Source organism: Pseudophryne corroboree, chromosome 3, assembly GCF_028390025.1.
Source record: "Pseudophryne corroboree isolate aPseCor3 chromosome 3, aPseCor3.hap2, whole genome shotgun sequence".
Classification (NCBI taxonomy): Eukaryota; Metazoa; Chordata; class Amphibia; order Anura; family Myobatrachidae; genus Pseudophryne; species Pseudophryne corroboree.
In genome coordinates this window covers 150,557,411-150,562,217 of record NC_086446.1, presented here as the reverse complement: position 1 = coordinate 150,562,217, position 4,807 = coordinate 150,557,411, and the positions used below count along the sequence as shown (strand labels likewise).

Genomic DNA, 4,807 nt, shown 5'->3' with positions numbered 1-4,807 from the left:
AATATTACACATTTCTGAGGAAAATCCTGTCCCTGACAAAAGGATTTATATGTATGGGGAGAAAAGGAGAGAAGTGACTTTTCCCCCGTCACATGAGTTGAATGAACTGTGTGAAAAGGCGTGGGATGCCCCGGATGGATAGGAAGCAAGTGATTTCCAAAAGATTATTGATGGCGTATCCCTTCCCGCCATCGGACAGGTTACACTGGGAATCCTCGCCTAGGGTTGACAAGGCGTTGACGCGCTTGTCTAAAAGGGTGGCCCTACCGTCTCAGGGGATGGCCTCCCTTAAGGATCCTGCAGATAGAAAGCAGGAAGCTATCCTGAAGTCGGTTTACTCACATTCTGGTACACTGCTGAGGCCAGCTATTGCTTCGGCATGGATGTGTAGTGCCGTAGCGGCATGGATGGATACTCTGTCTGAGGAGTTAGATACCCTGGACAGGTACTCTGTTTTGCTGACGCTGGCACATATCAAGGACACGGTCCTATATATGCGGGATGCCCAGAGGGACATTTGCATGCTGGGCTCCAGAGTAAATGCAATGTCCATCTCTGCCAGAAGGGTCTTATGGACTCGGCAATGGACAGGGGATGCCGACTCTAAAAAACACATGGAGGTTTTACCTTTTAAGGGTGAGGAATTGTTTGGGGACGGCCTCTCGGACCTAGTTTCCACAGCTACGGCTGGGAAGTCAAATTTCTTGCCTTATGTACCTCCACAGCCTAAGAAAGCACCGTATTACCAAATGCAGTCCTTTCGTTCACAAAAGAACAAGAAGGTCAGAGGTGCATCCTTTCTTGCCAGAGGCAGGGGTAGAGGGAAAAGGCTGCACCGCGCAGCCAATTCCCAGGAACAAAAGTCCTCCCCGGCTTCCACTAAATCCACAGCATGACGCTGGGGCTCCGCAGGCGGAGCCAGGAGCGGTGGGGGCGCGTCTACGACATTTCAGCAACCAGTGGGTTCGCTCACGGGTGGATCCTTGGGTTATACAAATTATATCTCAGGGATACAAGCTGGAATTCGAGGTGGCGCCCCCTCAACGTTACCTAAAATCGGCCTTGCCAGCTTCCCCCATGGAAAGAGAGGTAGTACTGGCGGCAATTCACAAGCTATACCTCCAGCTATCGCCTGAGGGTCCCTTGACCTGGCGCAATATCTTTTTAGCTTTTTGTTGAGGCGGGACGCCATCATGTGTGTAGGGAAGTTTCCTGACTCGACCATTGTCCTTGGAAGTTTCTTCCCTGGGTGACTGCCCCCCAACCTCGGAGGCTTGCATCCGTGGTCACCAGGACCCAGTCCTGTATGCCGAAACTGCAGCCTTCGAGCAGATGAGCACTCTGCAGCCACCACAGCAGAGACACCCTGGCCCTCGGGGACAGGGTGATCAACCGATGCATCTGGAGATGCGATCCGGACCACTTGTCTAACAGATCCCACTGAAAGATCCTTGCATGGAATCTGCCGAAGGGAATTGCTTCGTAAGAAGCTACCATCTTTCCCAGGACTCGCGTGCAGTGATGCACCGACACCTGCTTTGGTCTCAGGAGGTCCTTGACCAGAGATGATAATTCCTGGGCCTTCTCCTCCGGGAGAAACACCTTCTTCTGTTCTGTGTCCAGAATCATGCCCAAGAACAGCAGACGCTTCACAGGAATCAGCTGTGACTTTGGGATATTCAGAATCCAGCCGTGCTGATGCAGCACTTCCTGAGATAGTGCTACGCTGACTAGCAACTGCTCTTTTGACCTCGCCTTTAAAAGGAGATCGTCCAAGTGCGGGATAATCATGACTCATTTCTTTCGGAGGAGCATCATCATTTCGGCCATTACCTTGGTAAATTCTCCTGGCAGAAATGGACATTGCATTAATTCTAGATGCCAGCCGGCAAATATCCCTCTGTGCATCTCTCATATATAAGACGACGTCTTTAATAAGCTCTATGGTTAGCAAAATCGTATCCCTGTCGAGGGTATCAATATTTTCTGACAGGGTATCGGACCAAGCTGCTGCAGCACTACACATCCAAGCTGAAGCAATTGCAGGTCTCAGTATAGTACCTGAGTGTGTATATACAGACTTCAGGATAGCCTCCTGCTTTCTATCCGCAGTCTCCTTTAAGGCGGCCGTATCCTGAGACGGCAGTGCCACCTTTTTTGACAAGCGTGTGAGCGCCTTATCCACCCTCGGGGATGTCTCCCAACGTAACCTGTCCTCTGGCGGGAAAGGATACGCCATCAGTAACTTTTTAGAAATCACTAGTTTCTTATCGGGGGAAGCCCACGCTTCTTCACACACTTCATTCAACTCATCTGATGGGGGAAAAACCACTGGTTGCTTTTTCTCCCCAAACATAATACCCTTTTTAGTGGTACCTGGGTTAATGTCAGAAATGTGCAACACATTTTTCATTGCCATAATCATGCAACGGATGGCCCTAGTGGAATGTACATTAGTCTCGTCCTTGTCGACACTGGAGTCAGACTCCGTGTCGACATCTGTGTCTGCCATCTGAGGTAGCGGGCTTTTTTGAGCCCCTGATGGCCTTTGAGACGCCTGGGCAGGCACTGGCTGAGAAGCCGGCTGTCCCACAGCTGTTATGTCATTGAACCTTTTATGCAAGGAGTTGACACTGTCGTGTAAAACATTCCACATATCCACCCACTCTGGTGTCGGCCCCGCAGGGGGTGACATTACACTTATCGGCACCTGCTCCGCCTCCACATAAGCCTCCTCATCAAACATGTCGACACAGCCGTACCGACACACCGCACACACACAGGGAATGCTCTGACTGAGGACAGGACCCCACTAAGTCCTTAAGGGAGACAGAGAGAGAGTATGCCATTACACACCACAGCGCTATATATCACAGGGATGCACACTATACTGAGTGATTTTTCCCAATAGCTGCTATTATACACAATTTTGCGCCTAAATTTATGTGCCCCCCCTCTCTTTTTAACCCTAGAAGTCTGGACCTGCAGGGGAGAGCCTGGGGAGCGTTCTTCCAGCGGAACTGTGAAGAGAAAATGGCGCTGGTGTGCTGAGGAAGATAGCCCCGCCCCTTTCTCTGCGGACTTCTCCCGCTTTTTTATATGTTTTATAGCGGGGGATTATGCACATATACAGTTTAATAACTGTATTATGTGCTATTTAGCCATGTAAGGTACTCTAATTGCTGCCCAGGGCGCCCCCCCCCCCCCCCCCCCCCAGCGCCCTGCACCCATCAGTGACCGGAGTGTGTGGTGTGCAGAGGGAGCAATAGCGCACAGCTGCAGTGCTGTGCGCTACCTTAATGAAGACCGGAGTCTTCTGCCGCCGCTTTTCCACTTCTCTTCGTTCTTCTGGTTCTGCGAGGGGGACGGCGGCGCGGCTCCGGGACCGGACGACCGAGGCTGGGCCTGTGTTCGATCCCTCTGGAGCTAATGGTGTCCAGTAGCCTTAGAAGCCCAAGCTAGCTGCAAGCAGGTAGGTTCGCTTCTCTCCCCTCAGTCCCACGAAGCAGTGAGTCTGTTGCCAGCAGATCTCACTGAAAATAAAAAACCTAACAAATACTTTCTTTTCTAGGAAGCTCAGGAGAGCCCATAGGGTGCATCCAGCTCTGGCCGGGCACAGATACTAACTGAGGTCTGGAGGAGGGGCATAGAGGGAGGAGCCAGTGCACACCAGATATAGTACCTAATCTTTCTTTTAAGAGTGCCCAGTCTCCTGCGGAGCCCGTCTATACCCCATGGTCCTTACGGAGTACCCAGCATCCACTAGGACGTCAGAGAAAAAGGGTTATTGTTATGAGCCATCTGTTGAGTGAGGCTCAGTTGTTTTTTCATACTGTTAACTGGGTAAATTTATCACAGGTTGTACGGTGTGATTGGTGTGGCTCGTATGAGTCTTACCCTGGATTCCAAAATCCTTTCCTTGTACTGTCAGCTCTTCCGGGCACAGTTTCCCTAACTGAGGTCTGGAGGAGGGGCATAGAGGGAGGAGCCAGTGCACACCAGATAGTACCTAATCTTTCTTTTAGAGTGCCCAGTCTCCTGCGGAGCCCGACTATTCTCCATGGTCCTTACGGAGTCCCCAGCATCCACTATGGACTACGAGAAATAGAATTACCGGTGAGTAAATTCTTATTTTCATGGACTCTCAACACTGATTCTGGGTTTACCCCCGTCTAACATTAGCAGCAGATCCATCTATTTTCCTCTATTATTTAACCTCTGTCACTTTTCTTTGATACTATGTAATTCGTGAACTCTCATCAGTGATTCCAGAGCTTCCCATTGACGTTCACTTTCCCTACTATCATACCACACTGGAAACACCCAAAACCGTCCGAACTTGGAAGCAAATCAGTGTTGGGCTGGGTCAGTACTCTAGTGGGGGACCATTGAGGAAGACTCAGTGTAGTAGAGCACGCGTTGGTCCCACATTCTCAGTGTCTAACACTGACAGCAGATTCACCCTGCCTTCTTATTTTCTTCTGCTCCTTATCTCTCTTATTAAAGCATTATGTTGGCATCAATATAGGACAGGGTTTCAATTTCGCAAATTTTGTTAATAGAACGTACCTCTCAATATCTAATTTACTTACCGCACCTAGATCCAGCTCCGTCAGCCAGGACTGCATTAACATCATTTTCATATCAGCAATTTTGCTAATTGTTTAATTGTTCTCCTTTTCTCATTAACCACTGAGTATCTTAATTTTGTAATAATAAAAATTGATTTTTAATATTATATCTCATCTTGTTCAGTCTATACGTTGTTCAAATTTAAGAGTGCACCCAAAAAAGAGTCTTCTTTTCT

At 49.3% G+C, this 4,807-nt stretch overlaps 1 pseudogene; it reads left to right on the top strand.

Moving 5' to 3' along the window:
* Nucleotides 1-4,295: 4,295 nt before the first annotated feature.
* Nucleotides 4,296-4,414, top strand: LOC134896887 (5S ribosomal RNA; annotated as a pseudogene).
* The last annotated feature ends 393 nt before the right edge of the window (nucleotides 4,415-4,807 follow it).